The following is a 27,607-nucleotide window of genomic DNA, read 5'->3' as shown; positions in this document are numbered from 1 at the left end:
AGATTCTTTCATAATCTTGGCGCCAAAACAGTGAGCATAACACAATCTGGTAAAACATATTTTTGGATACCAGTCACTTCATCCTGACTCATATGTTAGCTTTAATAGTCAGCAAAGCATCATACCTTCTGGGGTCACCAATGATTATAACCTTGTCTGACATCCACAGCTGTGGAGTCAGATTTCTAGTAGCCACATAGGCATTATAATAGCCTTTTTTAGGCATTATATGAGGTTTCCCCAGTTGTTATCATACAATCTTCAGTCATACCTGGACTAGACTCTGCATATATAGTGCATTATTAAGCTGCAGCAGCCTATAGAAAATATGGGGTGCAGAGGCAGCAGAATGCCTTTTTGGTTAGGGGCCCCAAACCAACCATGCCCTGGCCCTCCCACCCTATCCCTCTATCCCCCTGCCCCCACTGGTCTCTCTCTTCCCCGATATCCCTGTCCACAATCCACTCTCTCTTCTCCTGCTCTCAATATGCCTCTATCTTCCCCTGCACTACCCCATATCCCTCTCTTCTCTATTCCACCCCCTTCTTGCTTTCTCTTCCTATCTCCTCCCAGTAGCCCTACTTGCCCCCCTTCTGCCTTATAAGTGGCAGGAGAAGAAGAGTAGTGGTGCCTCATACCGTGTCTTTCTCCCCTTCCTTTTTGGCTTGGACTGCCTGCTGCTTTGAACCATGCCATTGTACAGAATCCCATGTGATTCAAAACAGCAGTCAGGCCCAGATCTGTAGAAGCTGAGGATGTGGTCGACAAACTGCTACACTCCTCCTCCTACTGCCAAACAGTTGCTGCATGCCTGACCCTGCTCAGATCTCCCAGAGCAATTCTGTGGAATGGGCCAGATTTTGGTTAGGTCAAGGCCCCTGTGGCCCATCCCTTTCTGACACCTATAATGGGGTGAGTCGAGCATAGCTCAGAGATTAGCACATTTGAGGGAGGGGGAACTAATGGCTAAATCTAAAGCAATGCAACAGTTTTGGCTTTCATTGCCACTCCTGGCCTAGACACAGTGAAAGACAGCACCCCATGATCTAACTGCTTATGTTGTTTTTCTCTTAATTCAGTTTCTCCATTCTGCATTTATCCCCAGATTCTTTGTTGAAGACTACATCCTGCAAAGAACTCTGTATTCCACAAAGAGCTCAGATTGACAGCAGCCATGCTTATTAATGCCAGCTACGTACTTTATACTTCAGCCTCAATAGCTATTGAGTACATTGGGGTTACTTCCACCCATATAATTTCAGAAACCAGATGGACAGCTTGCTCAGGCACAAATCCTTCTTTCACTCCTGCCCCCACCCCCCCAACACACGCACACACCTATTTTCTTTTTCTTAAGCATATTGAATATTTGAGCCATTCCTGGCTTTCTACAAAGTTACATTGTATTAAAGAAAGCAATGTACACAGCATACAAAATCTAAAAATAGTAAAAACAGTAGTGCGTGCAGTATATTCCACGCCTGCATGTATTTATGAATCTGGAGTTTGATCATCTTGTTGGCTGGGAGAAAGGAGAGCAAAAACAAAAAGACAGGAAGAGAAGAAAGAGTAGAGAGATGAATAAAACTGAATCGAGACATGAATTGGTTGTAGGGGTCTAACCTAAAGACTATAACATTATGCTCTGCATATTAATTAAAAGACAATACTGCTTCTTATTGACGTGTAACAAACTGCTCCAACTTGATTACAGAAAAGCACAGTTTGGATGGGGAACTGGAAACTGGGCCCAGATCTAAATCTCTTCATGATGAAAAGTTAGGTTGGCAAGACAGACAATTTTAGTTGCAAGCAAGACAACTGAGATTAAACTAAGACACACTAATAGTTGAAAGTATTATAAATGTAGCTATAAATTCCTTCTTTAAAATGGGTATACAAATGTGCTAAATTATGAATCATTCACTAAGCTGATTATAAAGAGCTATTTACTCTCCACAAATGGCTTGCAAATCAAGTTCACTAGCTCGTTAACATATAAAACAAGCAAAGTGGCAAAAGCAGTTGGCCCTTTTGGTACTTGCCTAATTTCACTCTTTGTTCAGATTGAATATTACCAACTACAATTTGCTTAATCCTATTGATAAAAAAATTTGGCTGAAAATTAATGAAGTGCATTTGGCTAAACATCCGTGTCCCTACCCCCCCCCCCCCCCCCCCAACCTTCCTCCCTCGCTCATTTGTTTTCTTCGGAACCATCCGCAGTTGAATTCCTTTAACAAATTTGAGGGGCTTGCTGTAATGGAAGGGCCGGGGGAGCCTGGTCTTGCTGGGCCCATGATAATATGAGCGCCAGCCGGGCTCCTTTGGGCGTATCCTTCAGGGAGAGGGTGGGGGTGTGAGGGGGAGAGTTGGGACATGCATCCTGGTCCGCCCCCTCCCCTCCCCAGCGTTGACGCGGCCATGATACGGTGGGGCTGACTCGGCCGACCCGAGAGCTGTGGTTGGTCGGCCTCTCCGCATCATTGCAGTTCGAATAGGATTAAAAGAGGGGCAGAGCCATTGTGCCCACCCCTTTTTGAAGTGCGCAGCTGGCCTGATCCCCTCCCTCCCCTCCCTTTTTTCTGTGTTATGGAGGTTTGTTTGTCGCAGCTTGAGGGGTTAAGCGGAGTGACCAGAGCCAGGACTCATTTGGGGTGGGGTTTACATCAAGGAACCCACTAGGTGGCGGGCTTTCTTGACTCTGGCTTCAGCTGCACGTGACTGGGTTTAGTCTCATGCTGGGATCTCCTTGCTGGGGGCTGTGGTGGGGGTCCCGGTTAATGGCGGAATGCTGCTGGTTTGTGCAGGTTTGGTGGCCTGCGGGAGGGGGTCATTGTGCTGGGGCGTGGCAGATAATCCCGGAGTGGGAATTTAGTGATAAGTTGGCTCTGGTGGTTTATTGTAACAATAAAGCTGCGGCCTTGTTTGAATTCCAAAATTCTGTCTTTGAGTGTTATTTATATACAGGCCGATACAGTACAGTGCGCTCCGACTGTAAGGGGAGGAAAACGTGCGTACAACCCGCGGCACCTAATAGCACCCTCAACATGCAAATGCATGATGATGGCCCTATTAGGTATGGGTGCACGATTCAGAAAGTAAAATGTGCAGCCAAGCCGCACATTTTACTTTCAGAAATTAGCGCCGACCCAAAGGTCGGCGCTAATTTCTTCCGGCACCAGGAAAGTGCACAGAAAAGCAGTAAAATCTTCTTTTCTGTGCACCCTCTGACTTAATATCATGGCGATATTAAGTCGGAGGTCCCAAAGAGTAAAAAAAAGTAAAAAAATAAAATAAAATTTGAATTCGGCCCGCGGCTGTCGGCCGAAAAGCGGACACTCAATTTTGCCAGTGTCCGGTTTCTGAGCCCGTGGCTGTCAGCGGGCTCGAGAACCGACACCGGCAAAATTGAGCGTCTGCTGTCAAACCCGCTGACAGCCGCCACTCCTGTCCAAAAAGAGGTGCTAGGGACGCGCTAGTGTCCCTAGCGCCTCTTTTTACCGCTGGGCCTAATTTAAATAAATTAACTTACTGTGCTCGCCCGCTGGGCCTAATTTAAATAAATTAACTTACTGTGCTCGCCCGCTCTCCCGTGTTTTTTTACTGTATCGGCCCGATAATAAGGTTGTAAGGAGCCGATGGGAGGGGACCATCAGTGCTGGCTGCCCATATTATGACTTTGGTCCCTTGTAGTTACAAGATCACTGTATTTATAACTGTCATGGTTCTAGCTGCTCATTCCTTATGTTACCAAAAAATTGAGTTTATGTATCTGCTATGAAAAGATATTTTTGTCTAGAATTGAAATTTTGTGTTTGGCTATATACTCTCTTGGATCCATGTAATCTCTTGATTAAACTAAAATTTTTGTGCAGTTCCAAGCATGACTATCATTAAACTCCCTGCCCCTCCCTCCCATCCTATGCGTGCATGCACAAACTTTTTTTTTTTTTTTAAACATAGAAGTGGTAATAAATATCTCAAAGCCCATCTAACCTACCCATATTCACTACCTAATACTGTAAACCCTAACACTATCTTGAAGGCAGTTCTCCTCTTCGAGAAGGCCAAATGCAATCGAAATAGTTAAGAAAAAAGTAAACTCTTTCTGTGCTTCAGTACTGAAAATGAGAAAAACATCTTTTACAGCTGTATCTGCCTTTGCATACCTACATCATTTTGGTGTTGATAGCTTGGCTCTTTTAGCTTTCCACATGTACATTCTATGTGCCAACCACTGCTTGTCAAAGCAGGCACGTACAGTAAGCTTTGCAAAACCTGGGCACTGGCGTACTAGTTCAGATCAATCTAGAGCTGTTTAATTTGCGTGGTCTTTAGAGCAAGCCCTGTTCAAAGAATCTATGGAAGACTAACTCTGGGGAGCACATTGTTCTACCTAATTTATAATTAACAAGCTTTTTGTGCACAAAGTGTTTTAAAATTACCTCAGATGTCTTAGATTGCAGGAATATTGTACCAGGTCCTTCAGGACATATTCTAATTGAAGGTGAGCAGAAAGGTCCTGAAAATTGTCAGTGCTGTTGGCTTGAATAAAAGTCTAGTATAACACACCCGGTAACTTTCTTTATGGCATTTAATGTAATCCTATATTTTTTGTTTAAAAATGTATTCCCAACTTGTGCCTGTGTTTTTATGTTTTATATTGTCAGTTTAGATTTTCCTCTTTGTTTTAATCTTAAAGAAAACTCTAACTTTGGTTACTCTATATAATGTTAAAGACTGACGTTGATGAGCAGGAAGAAAATAGGGTTGGTTTTTTTTTTGTTTTGCTTTGTTTTAACTGCAACAGGAGTCATTCCTGTTTATTATGTGGTTCTGGTTGTTGTCACTTAAAAGGTATCAATCATTTCTCCCCCACCCCTCCCCACTTTCTCCCCCTGAGTTGCGTTTATTTATTTTGTAATGTCAGGTGCTTGTATAGCAGCCTTGGTCGCACAGTTCCTTTTAAATTTGCCTGTACAGTGTTCTGAGCAGCAGCAGTGTGCTGTGGTAATCTGAGAAGGTGCCAATCACACTTGCTAAGTAACTGGAGCATTAAATGTTTTCCTTTCTGCACGCCTGTGTAGTACATGTTGTATCACTGACACCATAGAATCATCCCAGCATACAAATCAGGCGCAAAGCCACTGCAATTAGTCAAGTGGCTGGTACAGGTTGTGGGGATTTGGAAGCTTGCAAACTCTGGACACTGGGAACACAGGAGGGTACTTCATGCCTATTGAAGAGAAAAATAAGGGCTTGGGTGGGAGTGAAAGAGGGGGAGGGATAAATAAAGGAAGTAATCCTGGAGGTCTGCATGTGAATGAAAACTTAAGTTTGTTGTGTTTGAATTTAATGACACCATCTGTTCTGTGTTGCGGTCTGAAACAAGATCAGTTGCTCATGAATTAATCAGATTCCAGACAAGATCTTCCACCCTGAAAAGAGAATTGCCAGGAGCCTGTGTGAGCTGGGCAGTTGTAGAGCCAATTCATCAGTGTTTGCTTTACATTTTTTGGTGGGTTTATTGTCCCAACACAACACCCTCTTCCCCATGCGCTCATTTTATGCTTCATTTCCCCTTTATGGCCTCTACTGATCATCACTCAGATATATAATGCTCACTAGGCATTTTGCTTTTAAGATCTTGTTGTTGTTGCAGAGTTTTTGCCTATTCCCAGGGTAGTGGTACTGAATAAAAATGTTTAATTCATTGGGTGTTTACTGAAACAAACTTAAGTTTCTGATATATATGTTTTGGCACAGATTTGGAAAGCACAGAGAGGCTGATATTCAAAGCTGTTAGCCAGATAAGTAGCAATATAGCCTGCTAAGTGATGGCCACTGAATATCCATTTGTGATCAGAAGTCACCACGTAGCCGGATAAATACTTTTCCAACTAAGTGGTTAGCTGGATAACTTGTGGCAAGATGTGAGTGAGCGAACCACATTATCCGGTAAATTTAGCCGGATAAATAGAAATATTCAACATTATCTGGTTAAGTTAACCAGATAAATTAGACCAGCTCAATAGCAGGTCTAAAGTTAGCCAGATAAGACTTATTGGCTATTTAGCGCTTTTTACTGGGGTATTCAGCAATATAGCCATACTACCGAATATTCCATGTAAGTTACCTGGATAATTCTTATCCAGTTTAACTTGCTAAAATGTTCAGTTTTGAATATCTACACCATAGTGTAGAGGAGGAAGAGGCGATTTCATCAATTTCTGCGTTTACACATCCTGCAAACTGTGGATCCAAATCGAAATAACTAAAGTCAAATGAGGGGACTTGGATTTGATTCTTGGGTCAGGACTTTGCTCCCTGGGCTGGCCAGAGCTCAAAGATGTTGCAAGGCTCTGGTTCACAGGCAGATAAAGACCAAGATAATGAAAGTCTTCTATTGAAAGAATTTTGGCTAATGGAAGATTTTAGAGATAAAGAAAGATATGAAGGGGAGACATCAAGCAGTAGTTCCCCCCCCCCCCCCCCCTTGTTTGCTTTGAATAAGAAATTTAAGTCCTCCTTATGGTAGATAACTGCTGTTGATGATTTTTATAAAATTGTGCCACTTTGTAGATATAGAGCATGTTTTTTCCATTAAATAGCTGAGAAAATGGACAGTAGAGCTTTGGTCTCCCTTTTCTTCATACATTTGATTTCTCATGGTCCCAGGCCACTGCCTAGTGTCATTTTGGGGGAGTAGTTTTCAAACAGCCTGCATAGTGGTAAAGTCTGCGTGTACATTGTACACGCAGACTTTACTGAGTATTTTCAAAGTGAACTTGTACGTTCTCTTTGAAAAAACTCAGGTAATTGGCTGAGTTCTTGCACTCACTAACTTGAGTAAACTTGGAGGGCATAAGTTATGCATGTACACTTGTGTGCATAATTTTATAAATAAAGTATGCATGTAAGTGCCAACTTCTCCACCGCAGCTCTGCCCCATTGTTGAGTTTGTGGACCCTTGGGTAGAGGCATGATTAGCACAACCTGCAGGTTCCCACCATCATCAAGTGGACCCATATGAAGCAGAAGCCCAACTGGAGGCTTCGCCTATACCAACCCTCATTCCCCTCAGGTTGAGCCTTTGGGTGCTGGGGCTGGCAGGTCTTAGATGGAGGTCTCTGCTGATGGCAGAGGAGTTTGTCGAGGCAGCTAGGTTGAAACATATGGAGGTCAGCCATATCCGGAGGCAAGCAGAGGTCAGTGACAGGCAGCAGTCAAGCATATCAGAGGGCAGTCCAAAAGGAAAGGAGGGACAGATAGGCAGGGCAGGAAGGTGAGGAGAATAGGTGGGCAATGAGGAAGAAGCTGAAGAACTGACAAAGGACACTGGAACAGAAGAACTGAAGTCAGGGACGTTGGAACTGAAGACAATGATGCTGGATAGCAACATGCTCTACTGAAGAGTAGGAGGCACCCGTTGCTGAGGCTAGTTGCTTCTGAAGGGCTGCCCTTCTATAGGGCTATGCTGCTGGTGTCATCACTAGGAGTCACGGGGACTTTCCCATCATGGTCCCTTTAAATGGCCGAGAGTGATGCGTGCGCGTGCCTAGAGGAAGGCACGGCATCCTGCTGGCGGCGACTCGCCATGTGGAATGGCGTGTTACCGCATGGCTGGCTGGCAGCAGTGCTCACCGTGTTGGAAAGGAGCAGGAGCAGCCCAGATGGAGGAGATGAGTGCGGCGGTCCACGGGAGCAGCCTGCCAACCGCAACACCCATCACTTAGTGCATGTAAAATTATATGTGAAACTGGGTTATGTGCATACTTTTACACACACTTGAGCCCAGGTCAATTTTAGGACAGCCATTTATATGTGTAAACCTGGGTTTTATGTAATAGATGGCTCTGAAAATTACTCCTAAATGCTTGTACTTGGGGACCAGAGTGCATGATGGGACACTAGGAGCCATTCCAGCTGTTTTCTTGTTTCCAGGTTACTGTTATTGGTTAGGTTTGAAAAACCAGAGGTCCTTCAAGTCCATCCATCTTATTGCTTATCTTTTTTTCTTTTTCTATGCAGTAATCCAAAGAAAGATGAAAAAATAGTGTGCTTCTATAAACTACTTCTGCAGCAGTCAAAACATTTCTGTCCTGACCCCCAAATATGGTGATTTGACTCAGAATTGCTGGATTAGCACTTTCCCTAGTTTTAAAGCTATGTCATCATACCCACCAATATTATTTCCTTTAAAAACTTGTCCAGTTTTCTTTTGAATTGATTTACTGTTGTAGCTATAAGTGCTGTCATTTCGCCAAGTTGACAAAACATCCCTCCTCTTTTGAAGACAGTAAAATCTGTTACCTGTCAGTCTTAAGAGAATGCCCCCTTTATTTTATTTTTAAGCTGCATGAAAGATCCCCATAGGGTTCACCAATATATTGGCACAGTTTCCTCATCCGGACAGTAGTGTACTCCCAGTACTGTATTCTCCCTCACTCTCAGAATTTGTATCCATAAGAATTCCAGAGTGCAGCTTGTTTCCTTCATAACTTTTATCCTATTGACTCTCTGCCATCTTCTACATATAATGCCACCCCTCTACCAATCTGAACTGCCTTGTCATGTTGATATAATTTGTACCCTGGCATCACAGTGTCCCAATGGGTATTCTCATTCCAAGAGAGAGGGAACATTGGGAGAGGAGGATGCCTTAGGTTAGGGCATTCTCTTCTCCTCCATCAGGGCTCCCTTCCCTTGAGCACACGTCTCTGCCCCATTTCATGGAGGAAGGGCTGAGGGACCTGATGGAGGAGAGGAGGATGCTTGGGGACCTGGTAGGTGGACAAGGAGAGTGAACTTTAGTTTAATAGTTTGCATTGTTTTTTTGTCTTTCTGGATAGCGTTGATATATGGATTTATTATTTGGGTTTACTTTCCACCTTTTTGAGTATGAGATTCACGCAAAGCGGATTACGGCATATTAGAAATTTAATTTACCAACAGGTAATTTGTAGATTCACAACTACAAAGGTGTAAACAGTTTTGAGTAGAAACCATATCACACTGTAGTAGTTAAATGTTTACCAGTTAGAAGTAGGCTCTGTAGTTTATTGGCTGTTATGTATTTAGTTTTTAGTATGCTTTTGTTTATTTTGTTTTATTTTAATTGTGTGAGCAGCCAAAGTGGCCTGATGCATCCTTTTCCAGAAATATGTTCTCATAATTATTCTAATGCAAAAGAGCTGCATATATTTGCAAAAATGAATGTTCTAACAATATTATACCATTCTGTTTAATCTACTGTATTCACTTATGAATAATTATGAGAGTTTCAGCACATAATTTTCAATTTTTTGGCATGTAAGGAGAGAGACCTTGGATTGATAATGTCTGATGATCTGAAGGTAGCAAAGCAGTGTGACAAGGCAGCGATTAGGGCCAGAAAGATGGTAGGCTACATAAAGATGGAGGCATAACCAGAGCCCCCAGTTTCCAGCAGCACATTTTGCAAGATTCTGTGGCAATAGCAAATTCAATGGCAAATCTTTGAAATTTCTGTGGCACATTTGCATAATTTTGTATAAATTCACACTTCTGATTATGCAAAAAGTTCACTTTTCATTGAAGATCATTAACGTTTAATAATAGTTAAACTGTATACAATTGTAAAAAAAAAAAATACCAAGTACAAAATCAACAATTTGTTACATGAAGCCATATAAGTAGCAAACTTAACTGTGCAATGTCACATTTGTTTTGAATTGGAATAAAGCAACTCTTTTTAACATTCCTTGAGAAAATCCTTGTTTTTTCGAGAATATGAGCTTCTATATGCTAAAAATGCCCTCAACATCAGCAGTTTGTAAAGCTGTTAATTATACAGAAAGATATGTGCACATATATTAGGCATATGGTAACAGACACAAAAAATGGTTGAATTAGCACAAGTGTGAAACTTGTCAGCAGTAATGTCAGACATAAAGGGCCGCTACGATTTGAAACTGCCATCCTTGCCAGCTGTGAGACACAAGCAGTTGCAAAGGTCCAAAAGCACACCGGGTCTTTGTAAACAGTGCATGTTTGGCCACCCAAGCAAGTGCAAAACCCTCTGTATAAAGATGAAATTCTTTTATAGAGGCAAAACTCTTATCAAAATCATCTTTGGTTTGATTTCTGAGATCTTTGAGGCATTTATTTATTTATTTTATTTAATTTCTTTTCCTATACCGATGCTCAAGACTAGGTCTTATCGTACCGGTTTACAATGTAACTGAGGGGAAACCAATTAACATCAAGGTAGAAAGTAAAGTTACATTAAACAGGGAGCATAAAACCTGGGCAATGGAAAACAGTACAGAGTTTAAACTAAGAAACAATTAGAGAGAGATAAATATATAAATCAACAAAAACTGTAAGATACAAAAACATAGGTTTATCCTAGGCAGTTATTAGCCTGGTATGTCCAGAGGGAGAAGGAAAGGGTGAGGTTGGGTGGGGGGAAGGGATTGGGGAGGGGTGGGGGAGTGAGAGTCAGTGATGGTTGAGGAGATCCTTCAGCTGTAGGCTTCTGCGAAAAGCCAGGTTTTCAATTTCTTTCTGAAAGTTGAATGGCATTGTTCTTGGCGTAAGTCTTGTGGAAGTGAATTCCAATGTAGTGGACCTGCTGTTGAAAGAGCTCGCTTGTGAATAGTGTTGTGGACCGATGATTTGTTGGGGGGGGCCTTGAGCGAACCTTTGTAGGCAGTTCTGATCGGTCTTGCGGAAGTATGTAATTCAAGTGGGAAGGTGAGTTGGAGAGTGGATTGCTGGTAGACTGATTTGTGGATGATGGTGAGAGCCTTGAAAAGTATTCTATATTGGATGGGCAGCCAGTGTAGAATTTTTAGTATTGGTGTGATATGGTCCTTGCGACGAGTGTTTGTAAGGATCCTAGCCGCTGCGTTTTGCAGCATCTGAAGAGGTTTGGTGGACGAAGCGGGCAGACCAAGTAATAGAGCATTACAATAGTCGATCTTTGAAAACAGTATGGCTTGAAGCACCGAACGGAAATCCTTGAAGTGTAAGAGCGGTCTAAGTTGCTTCAGGACCTGTAGCTTGAAGAAGCATTCTTTGGTTGTGGCGTTAATGAATTTTTTGAAATTCATTCTAGAGTCAAGGGTGGCCCCAAGATCTCTGACCTGGTTTACTAATGGGATGCTAGCATTATTTGCGAGGGGGTTGTTGTCACAAGGGGAGATAACCAGTAGTTCCGTTTTGGAAGTATTTAGGACCAAATTGAGACTCGAGAGCAGAAGGTTGATGGCGTGTAAGCAGTTGTTCCAGAAATTTAGAGTAGAGATGGGGTCTGAGATGGGGATTATGATTTGTACATCGTCCGCGTATATAAAGTGGGTGAGATTGAGACTATTGAGTAGCTGGCATAAAGGGAGTAGATATATATTGAACAGGGTAGGGGAAAGAGACGAACCCTGAGGTACACCTTGGTTTGATGGAATGGAGTGAGATTCTTTGTCATTTATTTTGACTTTGTAGTGTCTGTTGTTCAGAAAGGATGTGAACCAGAGCAGTGCAGAGCCGGATATGCCTATTTCCATTAAGCGGTTAATGAGGATATTGTGGTTTACCGTGTCGAACGCGGCAGAGATGTCGAGAAGGGCTAGCAGGTAAGATTGTCCCTTGTCAAGGCCCATCAGGATGTTGTCCGTTAGAGAAAGAAGGAGGGATTCTGTGTTTAGGCGTTTCCTGAATCCGAATTGAGAGGGGTAGAGAATATTGTGGGAGTCAAGGTAGTCTGTGAGTCGGATGTTGACAAGCTTTTCCATTAGCTTGGCTATAAAAGGTAGGTTTGCAATGGGGCGGAAGTTTGCAGGGTCGGCTGGGTCCAGGTTGGGTTTTTTAAGTAAGGGTTTAAGTGAAGCAATTTTTAAGGAGTCCGGGACCGATCCTTGATTGAGGGAGCAATTTATGATGTCTGCCAGCGGTTTAGCAATGGTGTTAGGGATGGTGAGAAGTAGTTTGGTCGGTATTTGGTCCAGAGGATGAGTGGAAGGTTTCATTTTCTTGATTATTGATTCAATTTCCAGGGAGGATGTCTGTTCAAGAATTTCTAGTGACGGTCTGTGGATATTTGGTGGAGGGTTATTAGTTGCGAGGCTTAATGGTTGCGAAGGGTTTGGAGCCATGTTAGTTGAAGCCAGGGGGGCAAGAAGGTTTTTGATTTTGTTATCAAAAAAGATAGCCAACTCTGTAGATTTGTTCTGGGCTTCTTCTTCTGGGATGGTGAGGGGCATAGGTGTGGTAAGGGCAGCTACATATGAGAACAGAGTTTTAGGGTCATATAAGAAGCCGTGTATTTTTTTGGCGTAGAAATCTCGTTTGGTGCGGGTAATGGATGTCCTATAGTAGCTCATTGCAGTTTTGTACGAAGCAAGTGAGGAAGGGGAGGAATCTTTCCGCCAGCGTTGTTCTTTGTGTTGTAGATCCTGTTTGAGTTTCCTTAGTTCGGTTGAGAACCAGGGTTTCTTGTTCGTGCGGGCTGGGTTGATAACTTTTGTTGTTACAGGGCAAATTCTGTTAGCTACTGAGTGTGTAATAGTTTGCCAGGAGTTCATAGCGGTATCCGCATCTGAGAAGTCCAGTTTAATTAGTTCTTCGGCCAGGCTGTTGTTGAGAGTGTCCATGGAACAGGGTTTCCTGAACTGGATCGAGGATTTAGTAACAATAGGGGTCAATTTTTGTTTTATATATAATTTTGTAGTTATCATCGAGTGATCTGACCAGGGGATGGGAGAGCAGGAAGGAGGGGTGATGGACGAGATGGTTTCGTTAGTGAATATCAGGTCAAGCGTGTGGCCTGCCTTGTGTGTGGGGTTGTTTATAATTTGTTTGAATCCCATAGCCTGGAGAGAAAGGAGAAGAGCTTCGCAATTAGATGATAGGGTAGGGGAGTCAACATGGATGTTGAAATCTCCTAAGATAATAGCCGGTGAGTTAGTGTTGATGTGTTTGGCTATGGTTTCGATGAGTGGAGAAGGGTCGGATTCTAGGAGCCCCGGGGGGGCGTAAATAAGGCAGACTTGAAGCTGGGAGGATTTGAATAGTCCAATTTTTAATTTGGTCGTCGATTTGAAGGCTTGTTGGGACAGTCTCAGTTCTTTTTTTGCTATTAACATTATTCCACCCCCTCTTTTTTTAGGTCTGGGGATAGAGAAGATGTCATATTGTTGTGTTGGCAACTGGTTAATAATGGCGGTGTCTGTGTTTTTTAGCCATGTTTCTGTAATGGCACAGATGTCCGGTTGGGTGTCCAGGAGGAGGTCGTTGAGCAAATGAGATTTTTTTGAGAGTGACTGGGAGTTGAAAATGTATTCTGACTGCTTTCTCTGTCCTCTCCGATGGAAGGGGGCTTGGATTGGGAGCAGTGTGTGCCACCTCTTCAGCCTCTGTTTCAAACTTTCTCACCCCCCCACCCCCCCGGTTCTCTGTTTACAAGGGGAGGGGGGAGAGAGCTGATACTGAAGACAGGCACCCTGGAACTTTCTTCAAAAGATTGAATTAAGAGATGGGAACGGTTTAGGAACCTTGAATCCCTGGCAGGTTGTCAATTATGCGGCAAGTAGTTCAAATACAATTTCTCCGATGGCCACACAATCTGGAGAGTTTAGGGGGCACTGTGTATAACCAGTGAAAATAAGGAAGTTATAAGGCATTGGTGAGGCCTCGCCTGGAGTACCGTGTTCAGTTCCAGACACTGTATATATACCTGATAGAGAGAGAGAGGATAAAATGTGTCCAAAAAAGGGTAACCAAAAGGGTGTGGAGTCTGTACCAGAAGACGCGAGATGAGACTTGAGGATGTAACTATGTATAATCCAGAGAAGAGGAGAAACAGGGGGCATATGAGGCAGTCTTACATACGTCAAAGGTAAATGAAAATGCACAAGAAACATGTTTTTCAATAGAAAGGAAGTTGAACTAAGAGTCATGATATGAAGTGTCTGGAATACATGCTCGGAAGAGGTGGTGAAGACAAAAAAAAATGTTAATAGAATTCAAAAGGACGTGGGGTAGACACAGAGGATCCTTAGTGCCAAGATGATGGAAATGAAGCACAAGAGTAACCTGTGGTTACTTTTCTGTTCAGAGCGGCAGTTAAAACCCTAACCACTTCTCTGGGCAGAACGGATGGGCCATTTTGGTCTTTATCTGCCATCATTTACTATGTTATGCGAATTGTACAGTGCATGTGGATTCAGACCCTCCTCTGCATGAAGAAACACTTCCTGTTTCCCTGGCCCCTACCTACTTAGAGCTCTGTAGAGAGTGATAAAAAGCCAGTGGAGCAGAACTTGCCTATGGTTTGGGTACCATGGCAGAATCGGGGAAATTATGTAAAAAAACAAAATATGTATGTTGGTGAATCAAATCTTAAATGGGTTAACATGACTTGCTCATATGTGTTGTGCTTTGTGCATGTCCTCCCCCATTTGAATAAGTAAATACAGGTATATGTCCTGTTAATGTCATTAAACAGTAATTATGCCAGCCAGTTGGCTCAACCCAGCCCTTGTTTATCACAGTTGTCGATGTACTAATTTACAAAAGAGGGTTCTGATAATTAATTCTTACAGGATGCTGGTGTTAATTATCCCTGGGCAGATTCCTGTGGAGTTTTCTAATGTGTTCCGTCACGTTTTCATCCCGTTTACTGCTTGTTGATTCTTGCTTTCCTGTAGCAGCGAAGCTTGTCTTTTATTCATGCTGAGGAGCAAGTTTTAGAGAGGTCACACCTTATAATCACACTGGCATTTCCACTCCATGTAAGCCATATATCTCCTTTTAATTTAAACTCTGAAAAATGTAGCTGGGATTTCTGTGGCTGAGCTGCCGAAATCAATAGAATTTATTATCAAGGGGATGTCTAATCTGGAAAGCTAATGCTAGACTTCGCAACTATTGATTACACGTGAAGGATACACAAACTGTTAATCATGCAGAGAGGCAATAGAATAAACATAACATCAAAGGAAAGTGGACAGGTAATTGCCAGTGGTGCACTTTTTATTTGTCTCTTTATCTGCTCCTGAAATGAAGACTCGGTCAGACACTTCTGATTATTGCATATCATAGGGGGCATGCTAAAATGGATCAAAGCCATTAACCGGGCTGGAAAACTTCTGGGTGCCAGGTCACCCAGGTGCTTAATAATGTTATGCCTGCACCTGATGCCAAGCAGTCACTGGGTGCCAGAGAGCTGCTGCCAAGGCCAGAAAGCTGTGACAGGGGCCAGATTATTGCTGGAAATCCATCACTGTGGCAAGACCCAAGGCCCAAGGAGTCACTACTTCGGCCAGGGTTGGAGATCTGGGCCAAAGCAGTGCTGCTGCTGCTGCAGGGCCACAGTAGAGGAGAGGCTCTGGATTTGTGGAGAAAGGGTGGGGAGAAACATGAGGGATGAGGAGGATAAGTCACAGCAAAACACAATAAATAGATGTAACAAAAAAAAAAAAAGTAACTTTTTTTCTACAGCTCCTACTAAAGTGTTGTTTTTTTGTTTTGTTTTGTTTGTTTGTTTGTTTTTTTGCTGGAGCCTACATTTTCAAAAATGTTTTTGCACCCTTGTGTTTGAACTAATGCAGTGCAGCTTGGTTATCTGTAAGGAGAAGGGAAAAAAGCCACAGAATTTGAGGGGAAAGCATCATACCGGAGATAATTCAAAAGTGGGAAATATAACACCACTCAATATGAAAACAGGATATTCCCACTGAAAGGTAAAAGGGGGAAGGCAGAGAGCATTGCCCCCTCTACATTTTTTTTTAGGCAGTGTGCACTATTGTTGTGCCTATAATTTTGCCAATGAGCAGCCTCCCCCTATTTAAAATCCCACAAAACTGACCCAGGAGTAAAGGAAAGGAAGAGGATAGGAGGCAGGACATTGAGAAGAAATTCAAGAAGCATTCCCTGCTCCCTCGTCCCACCCAGTTCTCTTCAGTTGAAGGAGCACTGAGACAGAGAGGCAGGCAAGAAGATCAAATCCAGGCGGCATGCTGCACTCCTCCCCCCTCCCTCCACCAGATACCGTGAGGCAGGCTGCAAGAAGGACCACTCTTAATTAGCCGTTCTTCAGGCAGAAGCAGGACCCCCCCCCCCCCCCGAAGACAGTCTGGAAAGCAAGCTCTGTATTCTCCTCTCCTCTTACCCCCCCCCCCCCCCCAGTACATTGAGACAAGCTACAGGTAGGACCAAAAACTAGGAGGGTGGGAAATAAAAGCAAACTCCACCTCTGCTCCTCTCCCATCCCACCTTTAACTTGTGCAGCAGGAACGAGGTTGGAAGTCTCATTTTTAGGCTCAGCAGGTTTGGCTGCAGGGTAGCCAGGAAGTGGAACTGGAAGGTAAACCAAGTTCCAGCGTGCATGAAGGAAACGGAAGCAAGTGTTGGGGGGTAGCTTAGAGAAACGCTGGGTGAGGAAGGTAGGAGTGCCGCAGGAATGCTAGTGTTGAACACTTGCGAAAGCACTTTCTATGTCGTTACTGTGTTTACAGTGGATCGTTGGCATGCTGAGCCTCATTCGAAACCCATGCATTTATCATAGGTCCTGCTTCTCTTCTCTCTACATACTTCCCCCTTGGTAATCTAATGTCCCTATGGACTCCAGTACTCTTCCTTAGGCTCTGTACCAGGGCTCTCACTAGCAATCCAGTTGCAGATCTCAGCATGCTTATCTGGCATTGTTTGGATGTCTCACCATTGCATTAAACTTAGTATGGCCAAAACTGAACATATTTCTCCCCCCTCCCCCCTCCTTTTTCTGTCACTGTCGTCCTGGTATGCTCTGCCCATGACCTTGGGGGGGGGGGGGGGGTCCTCCTTGATTCTTCTCTTTCCTTCTTTGTGCACATTAACAACATCACCAAGAAGTGATTCTCCTTTCTCTATATTTCCAAAATCCATCCCTTCATTTCTAAACATACCACGAGAACCCCTGTCTGCTCATATCACCTCCCACTTAGCCTACTGCAACCTGCTCCTTACAGGTCTACCGCTGAATTATCCCTCTGCATTATAGTCTACTCAAAATTTATCTGCATGACTTATCCAGTGCCGTTGTGGTCTTGTAATCCCTCTTCTCGAATCACTACCTTGCCTGACCATCTGCTTCCTCATAAAATTCAAACTTTCTGTACTTGTCTGTGAATGCATTCACTCTGCAGCTTCTCATTACTTCTCCTCCCTAATTTCCCCATACACCTCTCTTCACAAACTTTGTTTGTCAGGCAACCTACTCTTATCTGAACCCTTCTCCCTCATCACCAGATTTGGACTTCGTGCTTTCCACTTTGCTGCTCTGTATGCCTGAATGCATATGCCAGGCTCTCTTACTATTTCAAATCCAGCCTCAAAACTCACCTCTTTGAGGTTGCTTGTAATATTTGAACTTTAATTCTTCCTGCTCATGCAACAGATTTGTCAATCTGAGCTTCGAACTGGGAATATATTTTTTATTTTATCTCAGAACTGGGATAAATGACAGATGCCTATTGACACAAAATTTAAAAAAAAGGCTGACACTTAACATACATAACCACAGTTCTTAAAATTAAGACTCTAACATCATATTTGGTACTCCTATTAACATCCTCAATTTGATCCCTATAATCACCTACTTTAATTCTTCTTATTTATGATCTTGCTGTCATAATTCAAAGCCTCGATGTTTTTTGTTGTGTGTCATGTCTGTTCAATATATGTCTGTACAGCACTGCAAACACAACAGAAACTACTGTGTGAACAAACTTAAAACTATATTAAAACTGCTCTATAATGTCCAGCACGCAACATCAAAGGTAAAGGGAGGTGGTCATGCACAGCTAGCATATGTCTTGCAATTGCTGTTGGTGTTTCAGCAATAATCATTGACGCACAGCAATTCCAAAACATTTTTTATATAGAAATGTTTTATATATATGCAATTCAAAGTACTTATAGCTATTGCAACTACTTGCTGTCTCCTTCAATAAGGCATGCCCTAGGGATATTCAGCACTGCAATGTTCAAAACTTCACTAGCATACTCGACACAAATCTGTGCTTTGAAGACAATCTGTTAAAGGAGCATCCTGACATTCTAGGTCTTCTCTCAAATTATGCATGACCCTGCACAAAAAAACCAAACAGCAGCCATTTTATACTCTTGCATGTGTTGCTGTGCATGACCCAGTTAACAACTGGCATTTCAAATTTCCTGGTTGGCAGCCAACATACAGTCCAACCTATCATGGTCTGACAATAGAAATTCAAATTAAAGTATACCATTCAGTCCATAAGGAATCACTGTGTTTAAAGGATATATCCAATACAAAGAGATTATTTTTGCAATTTAATTGTCCCTACATCTCAGTGATTTATGATATACCTAAAATCCATAAGTCGCTTACTAGACCCTCTATGCAGCTGATTGTGTTTGGTAATGGCTCCGTTTTGGAAACATTATCTGTTTTTGTGGGTCATTTGCTCAAATAACCCACAAAAACAATGCAACTGCAAGGATTCTTACTAAGACAAACAAAAGGGACCATATAACACCAATCCTAAAGAAGCTCCATTGGCTCCCAGTCAAACTCAGAATCCTCTACAAGCTTTTATCAATCACCCACAAAGCTATTCTTAACATCTCACCGCTGGACCTTTCTACCCCCCTGCAACGTCATACCTCAGCCCGTCCTCTTAGATTAGCGCAGAGAGGCACTCTTCAAGTACCTTCAATCAAAACCTCCCTAAGTAAAAGAGCTCTCTCCTCCGCAGGTCCCAAACAGTGGAATTTGCTCCCACCCGACCTCAGGCTGGAACAATGCCCAATCACTTTCAAGAAGAGACTTAAGACTCTACTGTTTAGACAAGCTTTCCCATAACCACTCGCCGTTCACTACTACCTCCACAGAACTTCTCATCCCAAGCTTAGGTTCCTAAGTTCATTTTCTTCACCGCCTTAGCTTTCTATTTTTTGCATCTGATCCCCATTAAAACTGTAATAACCCTTCTTCCCTCTACCCCTCTCCTCCTGCCATCTCTCCCTGTTTGCCTATTATCCCTAAAAATTTCCAGTTCTTTCAGTTGACACTTTACATCTCCCCTTGCTTAAGTTGCACCCAAGTTATTTCCTCCCTTGTTCTGTGTAAGACAACTTTTGTTACTGTCTGTTTTGGTTGTAATTTAAACCGGACTGATAATTAACTCTGTTATTTGAACTTCGGTATAGAAAAAGTTATAAATAAATAAATAAATAAAACTGAAGTGGAGAACACTCATTTTTATATTCGCGATACTTCACTTGTTAAAACAACTACATGTGCATATCATTTTGGCATCTATGGATATCAAGGCCTTGTACATGAATTTTCTGCAGCATTGTCTGTCATATTTTGTGATTTCCAAATGAAAACATCTATGGCGCATATAGTTGGTGTTTATTATTGATGTGGCCCATGTGGGCCTTTTCCACCTCTGAACCCATTTTATGGAATTCTCTTCCTTCCTTGGTCTGTTACATGGAGACCAAAGCATTCAAAAAGGCATTAAACACCTTCCTCTTTAAGGAAGCTTTTGAACCAACTGGCTAATATGACCATCTGGCTCTGTCTGATATTTGATAACTATTGATAATTTTCTGCAGCTCTTACATATGTTTGTCTGATTCTTTTTATATGATTTGCTTTGTAATGATTTTTATGTATTTACTTTTAAGTGTAGTACCACGTACTCTGCCCTGAACTTTGGAGGACGTGAGTAAAAAATATTTTAAACATTTTCATGAGAGACATTACTGAAGGATTGTTGGGCAAGATTTGTCGTTTTTCCAATGATACAGAAATCTGCAGTGGTAGACAACCAGGAAGGTGTGGAAAATATGAGGAGAGATCTAGCTAAGCTCGAAGTATGGTCTAAGATCTGGCAGCTAAGATTTAATGCTAAAAAAAAAAAAAAAAGTTATGCATTTAAGATGCAAAAACCCAAGGGAGAGGTACAGTAAAGGGTGAAATTCTTCTGTGTATGAAAGAAAATCAGGATCCTGGAGATCAAAGTATCTGATTAATTTAAGGTGACCAAACAGGTGGATAAAGTGACTGCAAAATCCAGAAAGCTGCTTGGCTATATATATAGAGAGAGAGGAATGATAGCAGAAAAAGGGAGATATTGCACTTGTATAGGTCCCTGGTAAGACCTCACTTGGAATAATGTGTACAGTTCTGGAGACTGCACCTTCAAAAGGATATAAACAGGATGGAGTCTGTCCAGAGGGTGGCTACTAAAATGGTCAGGGGTCTTCGTTCTAAAGCATATGGGAATAGGCTCAAAAATCTAAACATGTACGCCCTAGAGGAAAGGCAGGATAGGGGAGATATAGAGACATTTAAATACCTCCAAGGTTTCCATGCACAAGAAGTGAGCCTCTTTCAAAGGAAAGGAGGCTATAGAACGAGGGGTCATGTGTTGCGTGAAAGGGATAGACTCAGGAGTAATCTAAAGACATATTTCTTTACAAAGAGGGTGGTGGATTCATGGAACAGCCTCCCTATGGAGATAATAGACAAAGGCAATATCTGATTTCAAGAAAGCATGAGATAAACACACAAGGGATCTCTGAGGGAGTGATTGGAATTGTAAGATCAATAAGATGGACAGTCTAGATATTCCATATGGTCTTTTTCTGCCATCACCTTTCTAGGTTTAATAATGAAGTGCTGAATAAGTACTCAAACTGGTCAAAATAGATGGCTGTTGGAGGAGAAGGTGAGATGGGAACTACTATGATGCAACTTCAGTTGGAAACTGCTAGTCTCAATTACACTTCCTGAGTAGTAGTAGCCATAGACTGTGACTGTTGTAGTATTGGAAAGAGCATGTGCCACTGTCCCAGGTTTCCGTGTTCCTATCCTTGCTCATTTCTCTTCATCCGGTTTTATTGTTCCTTATGTTCTACAGTTGTATGTAAAGCCCCCTTCCACTGTTGGGCAGTTCATCGTTTTATGTAAACCGGAGTGATTTGTAATTCCCACAAGAACTTCGGTATATAAAAATTAAAAATAAATAAATACATTTCTGTTCTAATTCAGTTAACATGCCTTTTTATGGGAAACCTGTACTCAATACACATAAGAACATAAGAAATTGCCATGCTGGGTCAGACCAAGGGTCCATCAAGCCCAGCATCCTGTTTCTAACAGAGGCCAAACCAGGCCACAAGAACCTGGCAATTACCCAAACACTAAGAAGATCCCATGCTACTGATGCAATTAATAGCAGTGGCTATTCCCTAAGTAAACTTGATTAATAGCCGTTAATGGACTTCTCCTCCAGGAACTCATCCAAAACGTTTTTAAACCCAGCTACACTAACTGCACCAACCACATCCTCTGGCAACAAATTCCAGAGCTCTACTATGCGTTGAATGAAAAAGAATTTTCTCCGATTAGTTTTAAATGTGCTACTTGCTAACTTCATGGAATGCTCCCTAGTCCTTCTATTATTCGAAAGAGTAAATAACAGTCACATCTACTCGTTCAAGACCTCTCATGATCTTAAAGACCTCTGTCATATCCCCCCTAAGCTGTCTCTTCTCCAAGCTGAACAGCCCTAACCTCTTCAGCCTTTCTCCATCGCAACTATATCGTTTTTGAGATGCAGGAACCAGAATTCTACACAGTATTCAAGGTACGGTCTCACCATGGAGCGATATAGAGGCTTTATGACATTTTCCATTTTATTAACCATTCCCTTCCTAATAATTCCTAACATTCTGTTTTCTTTTTTTGACTGCTGCAGCACACTGAGCCGACAATTTTAAAGTATTATCCACTATGATGCCTAGATCTTTTTCCTGGGTGGTAGCTCCTAATATGGAACCTAACATCGTGTAAGTACAGCAAGGGTTTTTTTTCCCTATATGCAACACCTTGCACTTGTCCACATTAAATTTCATCTGTCATTTGGATGCCCAATCTTCCAGTCTTGCAAGGTCCTCCTGTAATGTATCACAGTCCACTTGTGATTTAACTACTGTGAATAATTTTGTATCATCCGCAAATTTGATAACTTAACTCATCGTATTCTTTTCAAGATCATTTATATGTATATATTGAAAAGCACCAGTCCAAGTACAGATCCCTGAGGCACTCCACTGTTTACCCTTTTCCACTGAGAAAATTGACCATTTAATCCTACTCGCTGTTTCCTGTCTTTTAACCAGTTTGTAATCCACGAAAGGACATCGCCTCCTATCCCATGACTTTTTAGTTTTCGTAGAAGCCTCTCATGAGGGACTTTGTCAAACGCCTTCTGAAAATCCAAATACACTACATCTACCGGTTCACCTTTATCCACATGTTTATTAACTCCTTCAAAAAGTGAAGCAGATTTGTTAGGCAAGACTTCCCTTGGGTAAATCCATGTTGACTGTGTTCCATTAGAGCAGTGTCTTCCCCTCCCCCCCCCCCTGCCTTGTAAGAACATTCAATACAGAATACAATAATCCATCATCATGAAATAGAATAAATAATTGTAATTTAATACATAGTAACAACATAGCAAATACATTAATCGGTATTTTTAAGTACATTGGAGGTACATTCACTAGGGGGAAAAGGGAACAGTTTTTCTAAATAACTTAAACAATGACTGAATATCACTCTCTTTCCCAAACCACTCAGTCCCTTAATGGCTACAGACAACAACAAATTCACGCTCTCTGCGGTCACTGCATCAACATCCGGTCTGGTGTGGTCCCATCCCCTTCTATCATCATCATCCGGGCAACTTCCCCCTACAGGGTTCCCTAAAAGACTTGCAGAAAGGGGATGGCGCCACACTAGACTGTTAGCAGGCATCTGCAGGACCTCTATGGACTGTAACAAGACTGGTCCTGGGTCTCAGGGCAGGTACCTCTATCAGTCCCCACTGGGTAGAAGCTAGGGGCAGTGTCTGAGAGCAGTGTCTTTCCCACAGCCCCCCCCCCCCCCCCACCTTGTAAGAAGTCAACTAAATGGTTCCCCCTGATGAAGTAGGCAGATGAGGCAGAGCCAGTGAGGGTTGAGCTAGAACTGAATCAGGCAGAGAGATACTATTGCAGGCGGTGAAGACAGACTGGTCACATCTCTTCTGCTTATTGACTCTGTGCCAGTCCTGCAGCCTCTCTTTTGATCTCCAGCTTTATTCTCAGCTCCCCACTTCTAAGGCTGCTCTGTGCATGCCATCATAAATACTATACCGTTGCCTCCAAGAGGCTGTTCCATGCATCCAGTACTGTTTTTGAGTGAAACTGTGAATACTGATAGAACGCTGGCAGAGATATGCACTGGCCACGGAGATGCACTACCATGGTAACTGCAGAAAAAACTCTTCCAGGCATGGACCTGACTCTCACAGTAGGGGCTCATGTCTTCTTGTTTTTAATCTAACTTAACTTTTGCCAGGAAACTGGTCTCATTGTTTTAATTTCACATCGACCAAAGCATCTTGTATTGGTTGGCTAGAAAATCCATTTTCTGTTTTTGGGGGGGTTTTTTGTTTTTGTTTTTTTTCTATTGTTGTGGATAGATAAGTGGAATTGAACTTGTATGTGTGACAATAAGCCTTTGGGGGTTTCTGCTGAAAGGCCGTGGCGGCACACTTGCCATGCTTCACTGTGCTTTTGGGACCTTGTCCTCTTTTTCTTCTGACAGACTACCAGATCTTATACTTTTATCATTTAAATATTGGTCTGAGGGAGTTGCATGTTCTGCCCTTGCTTTCTTTTATAGCTGCGAGAAGCCTTTGTTTCTCCCGCTGTCTCTGAATATCTGGAGGTTGTTGGCAGAGAGACGCTGAGATTGACCAGTCATGTCACATGTCACTTGGCAAATGCTGAAGAAATTGAATTTTGCTTTATCTACTATCTGAAGCAACTTATTAAATCATTCTGCAGTTGAGAGGTGGAGGAGGAGAGGGTCAGGAAGGTCCTGGGGGTTTTTTGGTGTGTGTGTGTTTTTCCCTGCTGCCACGCAGCCCTTCAGAATTAACCTTTTCAGAATTGCTAAAGCTGTTCTTTGTTTTACCTCATAAAGTTGGAGATAAATGTGTTCTCGTTCATAAACTGCTACGAATGTCTCCTGCATGGTGTGCCATCCTGTCTTTCGCAGCTGTGCGGAGCACTTTGAAGCAGAACATTGGTGGATTTTGAGCAAGTAAACTTTTCCTCCTGTACGCGCGGTGTTGCCAGAGCATGCTGCAGCCCAAGTTGTGGCAGTTGCCCCGATCCATCGATTGCTGTCGTTCACCTAAAGGATGATACAGAAAATTAAATATGGTTTAAGTGTAATGTGAAAAAAACCCCCACAAATGTGAACTATCCTTATCTTCTCCCCTCACAAAAGTGTACGGAACTGACTTGTACCTGGTAACCCTCGCTCTGCCATTCATAACATCTTGTTTCCGCTCACTTGAACACTGTGCCTGGGGCCCTGCCCTGTCACTTAACCTGCACATAAGAAAAGAAAAAAAAAAAAACTTTAGGAAATAATATCAACAATAAAATGGTTTTCCTCCCCTCATCCATTCCTGTCCTAGACAAGCAAGCTATAAAACTGTATTATATTTAAGGACTTTGTTTTAATTGCAAACTTGAAAAAAAAATGAAATATTGCTTGCTACTGAGGTCCTACAGATGGCAGTTTTGTGGTGCAGTAGTTTATCATAATTGATTTTTTTTTTTCTCTATACTGCTGGGGATCCTGGGATGAATTGTGCTTGGAGGTGGGAATAAAATTAAGTTTTAAAGCCTCATTTTAGCAGCAGTGATACAGTTGGCAGCTCCATCAGAGGTGTCAGGAGACCAGGCAGACTTTAATTACTGTGTCATCTCCTACATGCCAAAAATGAGCTGGTTGCAGTACCAGAGAAAGGTGCCTCCACCATTTCCTTACTTTTGATAAGGATTCATTTAATGCAGCACCTGTGACAACCTTCATTAGAAAAAAAAAAAAAAAGTAGTACTTTTCCTTGTTTAACACTTTGGCAGTGCACAAAGCTTATCTGATTTTTCTTTACTGGCTGCATTGAATAGAAATTGCCAGCTCCTGACACTTTTGCTTTGTGCAGGTTTGTATTCAGACTGTGGCACCCTCTTCTATCACACAGGCTGATACAGTACAGTGCGCTCTGACGGAGGGCACTGTTAGCCCCCTCTTGGACGCGCGTTTTCCCTTAACCCTTATTCAGTAAGGGGAGGAAAACGTGCGTCCAACCCGCGGCACCTAATAGCGCCCTCAGCATGCAAATGCATGTTGATGGCCCTATTAGGTATGTGCGTGGGATACAGAAAGTAAAATGTGCAGCCAAGCCGCACATTTTACTTTCAGAAATTAGCGCCGACCCAAAGGTCGGCGCCAATTTCTTCCGGCGCCGGGAAAGTGCACAGAAAAGCAGTAAAAACTGCTTTTCTGTGCACCCTCCGACTTAATATCATAGCGATATTAAGTCGGAGGTCCCGAAAAGTAAAAAAATAAAAAATTTGAATTCGGCCCGCGGCTGTCTGGCCGAAAACCGGACACTCAATTTTGCCGGCATCTGGATTCCGAGCCCGTGGCTGTCAGTGGGCTCAAGAACCGACGCCGGCAAAATTGAGCGTCGGCTGTCAAACCCGTTGACAGCCGCCGCTCCTGTCAAAAAGGAGGTGCTAGGGACGCGCTAGTGTCCCTAGCGCCTCCTTTTACCCGGATCTACCGTGTCACCTAATTTAAATAGAGAATCGTGCGCACCGGCAAAGGGCCGGTGCGTGCGCCAGAAGAGCGGGCGTTCGTCTGCTCTCTCGCGGACTTTACTGTATCGGCCCATTAGTTTTATGAGGGTAGTTAAGGTGCTGAAGTTCCCAGGCCTCTACTACAGCCACTGAAGAATCCCAGAGGTGGCAGAATTTGTTTTTGTACCAGACAAGCTGAGGAGTAGTTGCTCATACATAGAAGCAAACTGAATACCACTGCTGGGCCTATACGTGTGCCAGACGACGAATATCCGTTAGAAGATGAGGACTGGATAGGTGTCTGTGTTGTCTACAGGTTGAAATCTTGTTTTTACTTGCTGTAACCCTTGAACTCGTGATAGTCCCAGATAGAGGAACCAGAAACCACACCTCAAAAACAATCTCTTAAGGTTAAGTATTCCCAAGCTGAAATACTATCTGAGTGTCCAAGATTCCCTGTGCATTGCTTTAAATCAAATCCCCAAATTCATGTCGTGTAAACAGCACAAATGATCATAGCAGCAATAATCCAGCTGGAAGCAGTGGACGGTTTCCAACATAATTTTTATTGATGAAAGATGAAATTAATGAAAATTCTTTAGAGCTTTAGTTGTTTAAAATGTGAATTAAATTTCTTTAGTAGATTGACCACCTCTTTTTCCCTCTAATACAATAGATATTAATAGATCACTTCAAATGCAAATTAATACATTTCAAGTCTCTTCCATCCAATCAGGGCAATTTGTAAGCACCCTCCCAATTGATATTGTTCAGTTTAGTCAAAATTCATGCAGAAAAATTCCAATCACTCCTTCCTCTCCTGTAGTTGTCGTCCTTCTCTTTACTCACAGCACTTGTTAACACCTCTTATTCTTATTCCCCTTGAACCTTCTTGAGATGATAGTGAACCCAATAGGTCCAGTCTCCTTTTCTCTTCTCCATCCAGGAGTTCTCCTTCTCTCCTCTCTTCTCCTCTCCAGAACTCTGGGTTTTCTGGATGAGAAAAACCATTCCTCTAGTTTCTAAGCCTCTGAGTATTCGTGCATGTGGGGAAAATAAGATTCAGAGGGAAATCAAAATATGAGATGAGTGAAAAGACTCCTATCTCAGGAAACACAAAAATTACCAGATTTCCAGACATGGTCTGCAAGGCTTTAGATAGTCTTTCAAAAGGTGAAAGCTTTTTGTCTCCTTTCTGAACCCAAGTTTCAATCCATGGACATGCAAACCCTGGAAGGATAAACTAAAAATTCCACACTCTAAGATGGCGGTAAGAGTTTATATACTCTTAAGAACATAAGAAATTGCCATGCAGGGTCAGACCAAGGGTCCATCAAGCCCAGCATCCTGTTTCCAACAGAGGCCAAACCAGGCCACAAGAACCTGGCAAGTACCCAAATACTAAGAAGATCCCATGCTACTGATGCAATTAATATAAGCACACATTCTAGGCTCCACTTGGGGGAGCTACACATCCACATGAACTGCTCATCCATTTCTTCCTCATACTAATGGCATATTCCTTCTGATAGAAATTTAGTTCTAGTAGAGATCTGGAAGGATCTGTACTCTGCAAAGACTTTTAAAAGAAGAGATGCAAATAGAGTGCTGTTATATAAAATGACATTCCTGCCACCCATGCAGTACCATATGCTTTGAGACTGGGTTTAGATGGGATGGGCAGTGAGCAAGTCATCCTTAACAGTCCAAGAAACTAAGTAGTAGAAGATTTAAAACACATTTAGGAAAGTGGTTTTATTTCAGGTATTTAGCTAAATACACTAAATAAATACATTCAGACAGCACACAATTAAGTTATGGAATTTGTTGCTAGAAGATAGTCAACCAGTAGTACAGTTGAGCTTAGAAAACGTTTTAGACA

The 27,607-nt window shown here is 42.5% G+C and overlaps 1 protein-coding gene across 4 annotated transcripts in view; it reads left to right on the top strand.

Annotated features, from left to right (window-relative positions):
- PTPRK (protein tyrosine phosphatase receptor type K) overlaps positions 1-27,607 on the top strand; it is a 1,381,492-nt gene that overhangs the window by 944,844 nt on the left and 409,041 nt on the right. The window lies entirely within an intron of this gene.

The sequence above is a fragment of the Rhinatrema bivittatum genome, chromosome 3 (genome assembly GCF_901001135.1).
Source record: "Rhinatrema bivittatum chromosome 3, aRhiBiv1.1, whole genome shotgun sequence".
Taxonomy (NCBI): domain Eukaryota; kingdom Metazoa; phylum Chordata; class Amphibia; order Gymnophiona; family Rhinatrematidae; genus Rhinatrema; species Rhinatrema bivittatum.
Note: the sequence above shows the minus strand (reverse complement) of the source record. Positions and strands in the feature narration are given on the sequence as shown.